We start from the raw sequence: 14,084 nt of genomic DNA, 5'->3' as shown, positions 1-14,084 counted from the left end.
AGCTACCCTGCTTATCGGAGAGAGCGAGTGCGCGTGAACGCGGGCTCGTCTGACGATCTGGATTAAAGAAAAAAAAAAAAGTGTGTCCGAGATATTGACAAAGACAAGTGGTCGCTGTCGCTCTGAGTCTTAGCGCGTTATAGAAAACGTGGGATGGCGGTGCTTCCTCGAGGGTCTAAAAGTACAATCTTCGAACTAGCGCTCCCGGCGGAACGTGGAGCTAGCATCCTTCTTCTTGGAACGGTTTGCAATGGACTGCTTGAATGTGCCGACCACGCGTCACGGGTCGCGTATAGAGCCAACGTTTGGCAAGAACGCGTCTAGCACAACCGATCGCGGTTGCGATAACCCATCGTTGGTAGCGAAAAAAAGAAAGAAAGAAAAAAAAAACACCTACCCGCAGCTTGTTAGCAGTAACCGTAAATGTGGTTCTAAATATAGGTTCGCTGGTCACTGAAACTTTCTCATAACGCACACCACTGTAGTCCAAAAAGAACAAAGCACGCACAATGGATATGATACAGCCGTCACCGCATGATTTCGCGTTTTCCTTATTGCATTACTTTCGTGGGCATGCGCGCTAGGGCCACGCAGGCCAGGAGGCAAGGGGAAAAATAAATAAGAAATGATACGCGATCCTCAGCATTGACTTGGCTGATGTGGCACTCGCATTTATGTTCTTTACCTTAGGCGAGCGCAACGCGCCAACTGAACTCCAATTTCCCATAACGGAAATTCGTATTTGGCCATTTGGTTGTATTTTTGGCTGATGTTCGCGTTTTTCGCCCGAGCATGCGCTTCACTGCGCCGCTCGTTGCCCCTTCAATGCGGCTTCACTGCCCTGCAGGCGTGTTCTGCGTCAAGCCGAACCACCAGGCAAAAAGCCTGGGCGCCGCCATCTTGTTGAGAGCGGCGCCGGGGACACAATCGCGCCTAGCTCATTGAGTTTTCCCCCAAAACTGAACGAAATAGCCTTATTTAAATGAGAAAGATGCCGCGAGTGCCGCAACGAAGGACCTTAAGGATTACCGAAGGGTAACTGAGGGCGACGCGACGAGCTTTGGAAAGAAGAATGATGGGTGTAGCGCTACGGGGGATAAGAATAGAGCAGATTCGGGGGGTGAGCGAACAAACGCGAGCTAATGACACCTTAGTTTAAACCAAGAAAAAGAAATGGGCGTGCGCAGGGCATGCAATGTGGGGGGAAGATCATCAATTAAGGGTTACCGACTGAATTCCAAGAGAAGGGAAGCGTAGCACGGGGTGGCGGAAATTTAGGAGGGCAGATTAGATTAGGAAGGGCGCAGGCACTAGACGGCGACCGTGACCGGGCTTACACGTGACCGGGGTGCTTGGAGAATAATGGGAGAGGTCTTTGCCCTGCAGTGGTCGTAGCCAGCAGGATGATGATGACGAAAAGGTAGCAACAGGTATTCATAACATACAGGTTGGAAAGCTGAGGCACCTCTGAACCCTTGAATATATTTCGCCACACTTGGCCATACGACAAGTTTGTTTTCGAGGCGCTCGGTCCCACTGCAGCGAAAATGTTGCCGGAAATCGGGCACTCCATTTTTGTTTCATAGGGAACCTTTCTTCCACTAGGGCAGCGGATTTTCGCAGGGCGAGCTTGCTGTCGTTTACGGATCAAAGCGATAGTGAACTCCAAAATGCAGTGTTGGCTTTGAGTGGGACTTACATTGATTGCAAAACCCACGGCTAATCACCCTTCCCCCCCCCCCCCCCCCAAGTGGCTCATTACAGCAGACAATCGTTCAGAAACACCGGCATCGTTGCGTATAGTATGGGAATGGTGCGTGTCACGTGAGTGCTCGCTTCGAGCTTGTGTTCTTCATTTTGATTGAATGAAGTCTCACCTAAGTGAGCGGGGGCCGATCCCGGAGGTAGTGCAATACCGGGCCGACCTGCGGCGGAGGTGAAGCAGGCTTCAAGCACTCCGCCAACTTCCAAAAATAGGTTTAATATCGTGGGTCCATATAGAACCCGTATCAGATATTAAGCTGATAAGAACAGAGTTTTTATTCATGCTAGTTACAGAACATCAAAAAATACAAGTTACAGAACCAAGGAGAAAACGAATAAAAGGTGTATAATCTAAAAACGCAAACAAATGGCTAAAAAAACTAGTTAGTGGTGTTAGTAATAAAAGACTAAAACTGTAAAGGTGTAAAACAGTGCAAAAAATGGCGCTTCTCTAAAAACATAAGATCATTAAGAGGTGCCGACATGGGCTCTAAAAATCTTTGTAGAGGCGCTTATTGTGTCACTGATGCACAGGCGTTTAAGTGTCCGTAGGTATGACCTACTGCACAGCCTGCGCATCACCCGGTCGTTCCCCACATCCCAGCTGCCAAGGCAGCCGACGACCACCGCGTCCACCGTCACACGCTGGAACCGCCGGAGGAGATGACGCTGTACAGGGGCGTACTTCTCCTCCTTAGCCTTCCGGGCGTCCTGGAACGCCTGCAGCCTGTTCTCGAAAGGGCAGCAGACGTCCAGGATGAGTGCCTCCTCTCCACGGGCCAGTACCAGGTCGGGCTTGAGTGATGTGTTGCCTACGACCTGGTTCTCCGCAATGACTGTAAACCGACCCAAAGCAGCCTTTTTTATTCTGGCGACGATGGTGTTATGGCGCTCCGTCATGGCCCGGCTCTGCCGCATGCAATGGCAAAGTACATGCGGCAGTGTCTCCTCCCCATACCCGCAGCGTCTGCATCTTTTGTCCGCCGCGGGTGCCCAGAGTCTTGTGGCGTTGAGGGGGAGGAGATTTAGTCGGGCTCGATGAATGAAGCGCCAGTCGATGAAATGGGTGTAGCGGCCGGACCTCATGAAGTGTGAGTTTGCCGGGTCGGCCGCCACACACACCATCGCCTTGCCCTGGTTCGGTTTGTCTTGCAGAGATTGGTCCCTTTCGGTGGAGAGGAGCGCCCGGATGGTCTTGATCAGCTTGTGGCGGTTCCTCGCTGACACAGAGGCCTCCCCGCAGTTGATGCGGGCTCCATGCTCCAACAGCTCCCAGGCGACGGAGAGGCGACGGGAGGCTTTGCGGGCCTCCGTCCACACAGACTGGACCTGTGTGGACGTTTGCCGAAAGTCGCCCTCCGTCTCGCCTGAGAGGTAGGCCTCCATGTCCTCGGTGTTCGCGGGTCGTCTCAGCCGCCTTGACACTACGCCCTCGAGCTCTCCTGCTGCACGCTCCCGGACCTCCACGTCGGTCGACGTCAGTAGCTTGAAGGCTCCATCCACCCGACAGATGTCGCTGAGCTCCGCCGCAAGTGGGATCCCTGCACTGCCAGCCTGTGAGCTTCCGTACAAGTATTCATTGGAAGCTCTGGCTGGCACGTACAGGGTCTTCTTGATGAGCGGGCGGAGCTCCTCGTCCAGGCGTTGCCACTCTCCCTTGCTGGCAAGGCCCACCCGCATGGCAAAGTTGAGGGCTGGATACAAAAATGTTTTGATAGCATCCAGCCTCTGCCATGGGGCGAGCATAGAGGAGAGCAGCTTTCTGCCCAGGTGGATGGCCTCGTCGACCGTCGTCTCGTCCGGTAGCACCCTGAACCCCACTGGACGGCCCAGGAACTTGTGCCCCTGGAAGTCGCCAAGCGCCGGAATCGGGTCGCCACCCACGGTGAAAGAGGTGGGCCGTGTACCCACGGGGTGGCGACCAGACAGGTGTAGAGACCGGCACTTGGCGGCGTTGAGTCGCAGCCCGAGCCGGGCAGACAGGGCTGTTACACGGTCCAAGCGGCTCTGCAGGGTGGCGGGATCCGCGGCCAGCAGCGTCAGATCATCGGCGTAGGCAAGGATGTTGTGCTGCCTATCGCCTCCCTGTACTGCACGGATGACCGGGTCCACCACCAGGTTGAAAAGCAGGCCGCTCAGAGGACAGCCCTGTCTCAGCCCAGCTCCGATGGTGATTGGCTCCGTAATGCCAGCTGCTGCCACGACGCAGGTGGTGTTGGCGCGGTAGAGGTCTTCAACGATGGTAGCAAAGGCCTCCCCCGCGCCGGCGCCGCGGACAGCGTCGACGAGGGCCTGATGGGCGACCGAGCCGAAAGCGTTGGCAAAATCGAGGAACCCCACGCACAGCTCCCCACCTCCTGTCCTAGCATCATCCAGGCGTCCCTGCAGCACGAAGTTGTGTTCAAACACCCCATCGTGCGGCAGGAAGCCCTTCTGACACCTGGACAGTACCGCATGGTCGCCCAACCACCTCTGCAGCCGGGTGGTGAGACACCCGGCATACAGTTTGGCGATCGTGCGACCAAGGGCAATGGGTCGCCAGTTTGTGGGGTCCTCGCGGTCGCCCTTCTTGTATATCAGGATAGTCCTCGTCGACTTCCAGCTCAGGGGCGTGCGGCGGTATTGGAGGCATACGTTGTATACCGCCGCCAGGAACCTGCCCTCAGGGTCCACCTGCCTCCAGTGGTGGTACGTGAGGCGGTCCTCCCCTGGAGCTGTACTCTCGCATTTACGGAGCTTGGCTGCGACTTCTTCCGGTGTAAAGGGGCACAAGTCCAGTTCTTCGGTGGCTGGAAGCCTTGACCTCAGGATGCTGGTATCCACGGGTGTTGGTGACCAGAGGTTCGAGTAGTGGTCCTGCAGTGCGTGGGGGTCGATCGGACAGAGCTGGGACGGGCCTTCAGTGATTAGCCGCACTGCCCGGCGCCGGTTCCTTCTGTAGAGAGTTTGTATCTGCTGGGGGTTGTCGGGGTTCACCTCGCGCCTCCGTGATTGGCGCGAGTCCCCGACTGGCAGCCGCAGGTGTTTGGTTGCGGCTGCAATGGCACGGTCAAGGATGTTTTCGAACCGTGCCCACTCCCCAGCAGACTCAGGCAACCGGCTCAATGCCCGCAGCTCTGCCGTTTCGTCCGCTAAGGTCCACGCACTGCCCTCTGGCCGTGTGGTACCAGCATGTTCGTCCTGGGTCCCGAAGTCCTGGTTGCTTCCGTCATGGTCCTGCACCTCTGCCCTGCCCGGGGAGAGCTCCTGCATGGCCGCCGGCTCGTGAGCCTCGGAGACTGGTGCTCCCGGGCTGCCTCGGTTGGACGGCAGCGATGGTGTTGGAGAAGGGGAGGCCGAGGCCGCGGTCCGCCCTGACTGGTTTGGCGTCCGCGGAGAAGGTGCCTCGGCCATCTCGCCATCGCTGCTGTGTCCGGGTGTTCCCCGAGGTGCCACGGGAGACGGCTCCTGGTCGGCGGCCTGCCCGGTCGCCACTGCTGGTGTTCCAGGAGGGTCCTCAGCGGGACCCTCGGTGCTGTCCTGCTCTGCTGCGGGGGTGCTGTCGCTGTCCTGCTCTGACGCACCAGTGGCAGTACCCGCGGCGAGATCACGCCTGGCCGCCAGTGCCGCCTCCCTCCTGTGCCACTGCTCGTGGTTGCCCAAGCCCCTCCTTGTGGGGAAGGACATTGGGCAACTGCCACACTGGTGTGGCAGGGCAGCAGGGGGGGCGGCAGTCAAGTTGGCTGCAGCCAGGCAGGCGTGAGAGGCTGGTCGAAGCCCCAGTGTCTCGCCGCAGATGGTGCACACGTTGATGGTGCGCCGGATCCTGGTGCCGTGTTCGAGTTCCAGGTGCCGCTGGAGGGACTGCCGCCGCGCTGTCCATTTGGCCGCGGCATAGGCAGCTCGGCAGCCCTCTTCGCAGCACCGGACCGTTTGGGGCACGGGAAAGAACACCGTGAGGGTGCCATCCTCACGGGCCGGCTGGCGTTCCTGCCTAGGGGTGATGGGGTCGCCATCGTCTTCACTGGTGTCATGGGCCGTGCGGCCGTGGCCCCCAGAGTCCATTGTATGGTCTTACCTTCTGGACCCGGCGGCTCTCCTTAAAGGAGGCCAGGTCCGGAGGCTAGGGGGCCACCAGGGGTGGCAGCTAGTGGGCCGGGCCCATGACAGACGATGGCGAAGGCAGGGGCCAGCCGGTTGTGCCCCAGCACAGCACCAGTCGGGACGGCAGGACCAGCGGGCACCCCGCAGGCAGGCAGCACCAAGCAGTGGTCAGGCCGAGCGGGGCAGGAGTCTCCGGGGGGCGGCAGGCAGCGCCAGGCAGCGGCAGGACCAGGAAGCGGGCCGGTGTGGGTCGTCCAGGGGCCACCAGGTAGCAGCACGCGGGCTGTCCTGGAGGCAGTGCAGCAGGGAGCCGAGGGCCTGGAAAGATAGGGCTGGGATAGGGGAAAGACCTTGCTATGACCGGAGCAGGTAACCGGGCGCCTCTACAAAGATGAGTGTGTCAAAGGCCGGGCAAGCCAGCTGCAGTGACTACACTTTGATCTTAGCCAAAAGGCCGAGAAGCGATGTCTTTCACTTCACTCCATTGTACCACTGCCTTGTGGGTGCCCTGGCGACATTGGTAACCTCAGCAACAGCGTGGGCAATCTTATAAAACCCAGCCCGTCTAGAGACTCTATGCTCTCTATCTCGCGAATCAACTCGCGACGCCTCAGTCTTTCACTGTTAACGAAACGCCGTCGCGTAGAAACGAGACCCGAGCGCAAGCTTGTTCGCAAGGCAAAACCAACGAAGGCAACCTCGTAGAAAACGGAACAGGCGAGCGGAAAACACGCGCAAGGGGAATGCTTACTTCCGTCTGAATGCGACCGCTCAAGGCGGCTTTCTTTGAGGCCTTCGTTTCAAGCCCGTGCGCAAGTGTAATACACTACGCGCATTTCCCTCATTTCCTTTTATTTACCGCAAGGCCCACTGAAAGTTTTCATACGGCACAGGCCGGGACGGATTGCAACGTGTCGATTCGACCGCTAGAATTAGGTAGCGCGCCTCATGTACGAATGAAAGAGAATGAAAAAAAAAAAATAAATATAGAAAAGGCTGCGCACTCCTTCCAACCGGAAACATAGAGGGCAGGAAGATCGCCATGTGGAGCACAGGTGTTGTTAAAAAAGAAAGAAAGAAAGAAAGAAATAGCGCTACCCCATCATCTTTACCGTGTGCGTGTATACACACACACGCACACATATGCACGCGCACGCACGCGCGCGCGCGCACGCACACACACACACACACACACACACATACGCACACATGCTAGCATAGCTTAAGCACAGCTGGAAAGCTCAGCCTTGCGCAAGAAAAAAGGACCACGCCCTTTCGCAAGCCCCTTTGAAACTTTTAAATGAGAAACATGTGTACAGCGAGGTCGTTCGAAACTGGCGCGAAAACGCATCCGCGCCATCTGTGTGCGGAACTAGGAAAACCTACGGCCTTCGCCATACAGAAAGAAAGGTAGATGGCGCGAGCTAACGCTCCGTTGCATACTAAGAACGAGAGCTAGTGAATAATGGCAGAAACGTCTTGGGAAGAGAGAAAAAAACAACAACAACAAAAAAAAAGAAAGACACGCAAGTTGTTGGCTCGCGCAAGCATTCTATTTTACAGCGAGTAAAGAGCATAGCAACTTCTCACAAGAGCAGCAAGAAAGACAAGAAGAACGTGAGAGAGGGGGAGAAACAGGCGCGTTTCTTTGGAATGCAGAGCATGCTGCACACACTATGAAGTGCCAAAGAGACGGGGAAAGCAGATGGCGCGATTGTGTATGTCCTCAAAGCTTGAAAACAATTTCTAAACTACAAGGTGTGCCGAAGTCCGCCTACTCTCATCAGGTTGCTCCCGCCTCCAATTGCATTTAAATTAAAATTACAGTCGCCTCAGAGGCAGAGAGAGAGAGAGAGAGAGAGAGAAAATGTGTACACTTGCTTCGCGCAGCTGCACCCGTTCAAATTTTACAGCAACAAGAGCACTCCCGCAGGCACAAAGTCCGCTGCCGCGTCCGCCGGGGCGGAATGCACTCGCTTCCGTAAATTGTCGTGCGGCAGACTGCTGCATCGTAGCACACCTGAAACCGCGCAGACGTCAGCGATCGCCGCGAGATCGCTGCGAGCGCTAAAGTCCGAAACCACGTCCGCCGGGGCGGCGGGAGCTCGATACCCCTTCACGAAACTTCTGCGTGTACACCGCCGCACGGCCACGGCGGAGTCGCTGGCATCCTGCGCGCAGTTGCATTGCGTCGCGCCGGGAATCGTTGAAGCCCCACGCAGACGTCGGCGTCGGCCCCGACCTGGCTGCGAGCGCTCGAAGAGACCAAGTCCGAAGCCACGTGAGCCGGGGCGGTGTGAGCGCGACTAAGTCCGAGACGACGTCAGCCGGGGCGGCGTGAGCGAGACCAAGTCCGAGACTACGTCAGCCGGGGCGGCGTGAGCGAGACCAAGTCCGAGACTACGTCAGCCGGGGCGTCGACTAAGTCCGAGACGACGTCAGCCGGGGCGTCGAGCACGCCGCGGTCGCTTTTCCCACTCTTACTCGAAAAATGGCGAAGGGGCCGCGCTAGCGTGCCTTGAATCGGTGAGCGGCGGTACCGCGGCGATCGCGAGAGCTCAAATCGGCCGTGCCAAGGCCAAATATTGGCGCTCGGCTCGGCGCAGTACGCCGCCTTGTCGCACGAGTACGGCCCCGTGGAGGTCTGGTCACTTATCGCTGCTCTTATAAGGGGCCGTACCGCCCTGGCCGACGTTGTACCGTAGTGCCGTTTTCGGCTTGCGCGTGTTCGTGGTGGTGTCCGCGCACCGCTCCGCACTCGAGAATCGTGCCCACGACGACGCGAGCGCTCGGAAGAGACGCAAGTCCGAAACCACGTGAGCCGGGGCGGTGTGAGCGCGACTAAGTCCGAGACGACGTCAGCCGGGGCGGCGTGAGCGAGACTAAGTCCGAGACTACGTCAGCCGGGGCGTCGACCAAGTCCGAGACGACGTCAGCCGGGGCGTCGAGCACGCCGCGCGCGCTTTTCCCACTCTTACTCGAAAAATGGCGAAGGGGCCGCGCTAGCGTGCCTTGAATCGGTGAGCGGCGGTACCGCGGCGATCGCGAGAGCTCAAATCGGCCGTGCCAAAGCCAAATATTGGCGCTCGGCTCGGCGCAGTACGCCGCCTTGTCGCACGAGTACGGCCCCGTGGAGGTCTGGTCACTTATCGCTGCTCTTATAAGGGGCCGTACCGCCCTGGCCGACGTTGTACCGTAGTGCCGTTTTCGGCTTGCGCGTGTTCGTGGTGGTGTCCGCGCACCGCTCCGCACTCGAGAATCGTGCCCACGACGACGCGAGCGCTCGGAAGAGACGAAAGTCCGAAACCACGTGAGCCGGGGCGGTGTGAGCGCGACTAAGTCCGAGACGACGTCAGCCGGGGCGGCGTGAGCGAGACTAAGTCCGAGACTACGTCAGCCGGGGCGACGAGCACGCCGCGCGCGCTTTTCGCACTCTTACTCGAAAAATGGCGAAGGGGCCGCGCTAGCGTGCCTTGAATCGGTGAGCGGCGGTACCGCGGCGATCGCGAGAGCTCAAATCGGCCGTGCCAAGGCCAAATATTGGCGCTCGGCTCGGCGCAGTACGCCGCCTTGTCGCACGAGTACGGCCCCGTGGAGATCTGGTCACTTATCGCTGCTCATATAAGGGGGCCGTACCGCCCTGGCCGACGTTGTACCGTAGTGCCATTTTCGGCTTGCGCGTGTTCGTGGTGGTGTCCGCGCACCGCTCCGCACTCGAGAATCGTGCCCACGACGACGCGAGCGCTCGGAAGAGACGGAAGTCCGAAACCACGTGAGCCGGGGCGGTGTGAGCGCGACTAAGTCCGAGACGACGTCAGCCGGGGCGGCGTGAGCGAGACTAAGTCCGAGACTACGTCAGCCGGGGCGACGAGCACGCCGCGCGCGCTTTTCGCACTCTTACTCGAAAAATGGCGAAGGGGCCGCGCTAGCGTGCCTTGAATCGGTGAGCGGCGGTACCGCGGCGATCGCGAGAGCTCAAATCGGCCGTGCCAAGGCCAAATATTGGCGCTCGGCTCGGCGCAGTACGCCGCCTTGTCGCACGAGTACGGCCCCGTGGAGATCTGGTCACTTATCGCTGCTCATATAAGGGGGCCGTACCGCCCTGGCCGACGTTGTACCGTAGTGCCGTTTTCGGCTTGCGCGTGTTCGTGGTGGTGTCCGCGCACCGCTCCGCACTCGAGAATCGTGCCCACGACGACGCGAGCGCTCGGAAGAGACAGAAGTCCGAAACCACCTGAGCCGGGCCGCGGCGGGAGCTCGACGCCCGTCACGCAACTTTGGCGTACAAGCCACCGCACGGCCGCGACTGAGTCGTCGCCACCGTCCGGCTGGCTGCACTATAGCACGCCGGGAACCGGGAAAGAACCGCGCAGAGGTCGTCGTTTTGCCGCGGCGTTGGCGCGAGCGCGCGAAGAGACAAAGTCCGAAACGGCGTCAGCCGGGGTGTCGAGCACGCCGCCCGCGCCGGTCGCACTCGTGCTCGGAAACGGCGAAAGGGCCGCGCTAGCGTGCGGCCCCGTAGGGGCACAGAAAGGCGATTGTTCTGGAAACCGCGCTGTCCATAGGCGAGAGATTGCCGTTCGCGCATTCGGTCGACGCGATGCGCTTTCACGACTTCGGCATTGCGCTGCCGACGTAAGCTTTCCATCTCGCTCGCGGCGCTGCGAGGCGGCACGATTTTCGCCAAACGCTCGTCGAAAGTGGCACGAGTACGGCCCCATGGAGATTTGGGAACTTATCGCTGCTATTATATGGGGGTCCCAGAGAGCAGTCGCCCCCAAAAGCGACCTGGGTGTTTGATATGCGGCGGGCTTCGTGCCCGTCAAGCGTGTCCCCGGTATCGCTCCCGTGGATCCCACAGCTGACGTCTGCAGCCTCATCCGCTTGATGCGTTAGGGGCTGGTTGTCGGACGACGCTTTCTCCACGATATCGAGTTGTGTTCCGCATCGTCCTCGGACGAGTCAAATGCGAAAGCGCCGAAGGCGCGGGCGTGACCCGTCGCCTGGCGGCTTTGCCGTCTCGGCTACGTTGCAAGTGTCGGTCGGTCCACCTGTGCTGCGGGCTCAAGAGAAACCGCAAGCCGTGATCGAGTCGACACAACCAGTCTATCGAGAATGTTGCGTGCTTCTTGCCGCGTGGCGATACCCGGCCCTTCGGGGAGGGCGCCGTAGCGAGCTCGAACGCCGTCGTCTCGGACTGTGCAAAGTGCTACTCTTTGCAAGAACGAAGCGTGCTGGGGCGCCTGAAGGTGGCCTCGGCATCGCAAAAACGGCGTCCGGCCTGCTTGACAGGCGGGACGCGCAGTTGAACGATTACCTGGTTGATCCTGCCAGTAATCATATGCTTGTCTCAAAGATTAAGCCATGCATGTCTAAGTACATGCCGAAATAAGGCGAAACCGCGAATGGCTCATTAAATCAGTTATGGTTCCTTAGATCGTTTCTTCCTACTTGGATAACTGTGGCAATTCTAGAGCTAATACATGCAGTGAGCCTGAAGCCCTTTGGGCGACGGGTGCTTTTATTAGACCAAGATCGATCGGGTTTCGGCCCGTATTGTGTGGTGACTCTGGATAACTTTGTGCTGATCGCATGGCCACGAGCCGGCGACGTTTCTTTCAAGTGTCTGCCTTATCAACTTTCGATGGTAGGTTACTTGCTTACCATGGTTGTTACGGGTAACGGAGAATCAGGGTTCGATTCCGGAGAGGGAGCCTGAGAAACGGCTACCACATCCAAGGAAGGCAGCAGGCGCGCAAATTACCCACTCCCGGCACGGGGAGGTAGTGACGAAAAATAACAATACGGGACTCTTTTGAGGCCCCGTAATTGAAATGAGTACACTCTAAATCCTTTAACGAGGATCAATTGGAGGGCAAGTCTGGTGCCAGCAGCCGCGGTAATTCCAGCTCCAATAGCGTATACTAAAGCTGCTGCGGTTAAAAAGCTCGTAGTTGGATCTCAGTTCCAGACGAGTAGTGCATCTACCCGATGCGACGGCTCGGACTGAACATCATGCCGGTCCTTTCTTGGTGCACTTCATTGTGTGCCTCGAGAAGGCCGGTGCTTTTACTTTGAAAAAATTAGAGTGCTCAACGCAGGCGAGTCGCCTGAATAAACTTGCATGGAATAATAGAACAAGACCTCGTTTCTGTTCTGTTGGTTTTTGGAATACGAGGTAATGATTAAGAGGGACAGACGGGGGCATTCGTATTGCGGCGCTAGAGGTGAAATTCTTGGACCGTCGCAAGACGAACTACTGCGAAAGCATTTGCCAAGAATGTTTTCTTTGATCAAGAACGAAAGTCAGAGGTTCGAAGGCGATCAGATACCGCCCTAGTTCTGACCATAAACGATGCCAACCAGCGATCCGCCTGAGTTACTCAAATGACTCGGCGGGCAGCTTCCGGGAAACCAAAGTGTTTGGGTTCCGGGGGAAGTATGGTTGCAAAGCTGAAACTTAAAGGAATTGACGGAAGGGCACCACCAGGAGTGGAGCCTGCGGCTTAATTTGACTCAACACGGGAAAACTTACCCGGCCCGGACACTGGGAGGATTGACAGATTGAGAGCTCTTTCTTGATTCGGTGGATGGTGGTGCATGGCCGTTCTTAGTTGGTGGAGCGATTTGTCTGGTTAATTCCGATAACGAACGAGACTCTAGCCTATTAAATAGGTGCGGGGTTCCCAGCACCTTACAACCTTCTTAGAGGGACAAGCGGCTCCTAGCCGCACGAAACAGAGCAATAACAGGTCTGTGATGCCCTTAGATGTCCGGGGCCGCACGCGCGCTACACTGAAGGAAGCAGCGTGTCTTTATCCCTGTCTGAAAAGACTGGGTAACCCGTGGAACTTCTTTCGTGATTGGGATAGGGGCTTGCAATTGTTCCCCTTGAACGAGGAATTCCCAGTAAGCGCGAGTCATAAGCTCGCGTTGATTACGTCCCTGCCCTTTGTACACACCGCCCGTCGCTACTACCGATTGAATGATTTAGTGAGGTCTTCGGACCGATGTCCGGCGCGGCCTTTCGGTTGCGCCGGTCTGTTGGAAAGATGACCAAACTTGATCATTTAGAGGAAGTAAAAGTCGTAACAAGGTTTCCGTAGGTGAACCTGCGGAAGGATCATTACCGGATTGTTCGAGGGTGACGAGCGCCATTGTTTCTACCCCGTGTGGGTGAAGCAGCTCGCTGCGCCCGACGCTTTCCGCCGCTGGCCCCGCTTGGACGCGGGGACGGCTATACCCGAACATGCCGGGGATTGCCCGAATTTCGAAGGGCGCCCCGTGCCAAATTTGTTGCGCCCAGTGGACGCCGGCTGCAACCTTGGACGGTTGGCTTGGCCGCGCCCGCGGGTAGAAACGGCGTAACGCACACTGTTGGGTGGGCTTTCTGAAGTCCGCCTCGGCACTCTTGCGCGGAATGGGAGTAAGACGACCCGACCTGCTGCTCTTGCCCAGTACGAGGGGAACGGCGAAGCGTGCGGTCGGTCAAGGAACTGACGGTCGAGAGCTAATGCCGCTGCCGCTTAGTACACACGGAACCGTGGTGCGAGCGCTCTCCCGTCCTCCGCGGCAAACGCTGCCGAGTCTGAAAAGGCTGGCGGCTGCCGGTCGCTTCCTGCGGCGAGTGTGGAGTAACGACCCGACTTTGTTGCTGCCCAAGTACTAAAGGAACGGTGCGGCGCTCGGTCGGTCATGGAACCGGCGGTATTGAGGGTGCGGCTGCCAAGTACGGAAGGAACCGTGGCCTAAAGCACTCTCCCGTCCTCCGCGGCAAATTCCACCGCGCCCGAAAGGGCCGGAGGCTGCCGGTCGGCTCCCGCTCGTGACGCGCGAGGTGTCGAGTTCGCGGTTCAATGCGACGACGTCTGCAGGCTATTTGCCCGCCGCCGAGGGAAAGGCGGCGTTGCTGCGAAGTACCGAAGGAAACGCGGCTTTGCTACGTCGGAAGCGTTCTGCGGTTTGCGGACTTGTGCGCTTTGGGAAGGCGCCGCACGTCGAAAGAGGAAGTACGGACAGACGAGGGACTGTAATCCCGTATTCGAACGCACTTGCGGCCAGGCCCTTGCTGGCTTCGTCTTCCGCCTCAAGTAGACTTGTTGTGGCTCCGGCGCAGAGAGCCGTCCCTGGCACTGGCCGAGTGGCTTTGGAGAGCTGCGCGAGTACGCGCGCGCCAAGCTCTTGTCTTTCGTCTCGAGTAGGCTGTTGGATCAGCAGCGGTCATGCGGAAACGCGTG

The 14,084-nt window shown here is 58.3% G+C and overlaps 2 non-coding genes across 2 annotated transcripts; one reads left to right on the top strand and one right to left on the bottom strand.

Moving 5' to 3' along the window:
• Positions 1–1,882: 1,882 nt before the first annotated feature.
• LOC135908050 (U2 spliceosomal RNA) lies at positions 1,883–2,071 on the bottom strand. The gene has a single exon (XR_010566179.2). It is a non-coding gene; the product is annotated as a U2 spliceosomal RNA (small nuclear RNA).
• A 9,090-nt stretch (positions 2,072–11,161) lies between these two features.
• LOC139051914 (small subunit ribosomal RNA) lies at positions 11,162–12,976 on the top strand. Its single transcript, XR_011509599.1, has one exon. It is a non-coding gene; the product is annotated as a small subunit ribosomal RNA (ribosomal RNA).
• The last annotated feature ends 1,108 nt before the right edge of the window (positions 12,977–14,084 follow it).

This window comes from Dermacentor albipictus, unplaced genomic scaffold (genome assembly GCF_038994185.2).
Source record: "Dermacentor albipictus isolate Rhodes 1998 colony unplaced genomic scaffold, USDA_Dalb.pri_finalv2 scaffold_15, whole genome shotgun sequence".
Lineage (NCBI taxonomy): Eukaryota > Metazoa > Arthropoda > Arachnida > Ixodida > Ixodidae > Dermacentor > Dermacentor albipictus.
This window is presented reverse-complemented; position numbering and strand designations above follow the sequence as displayed.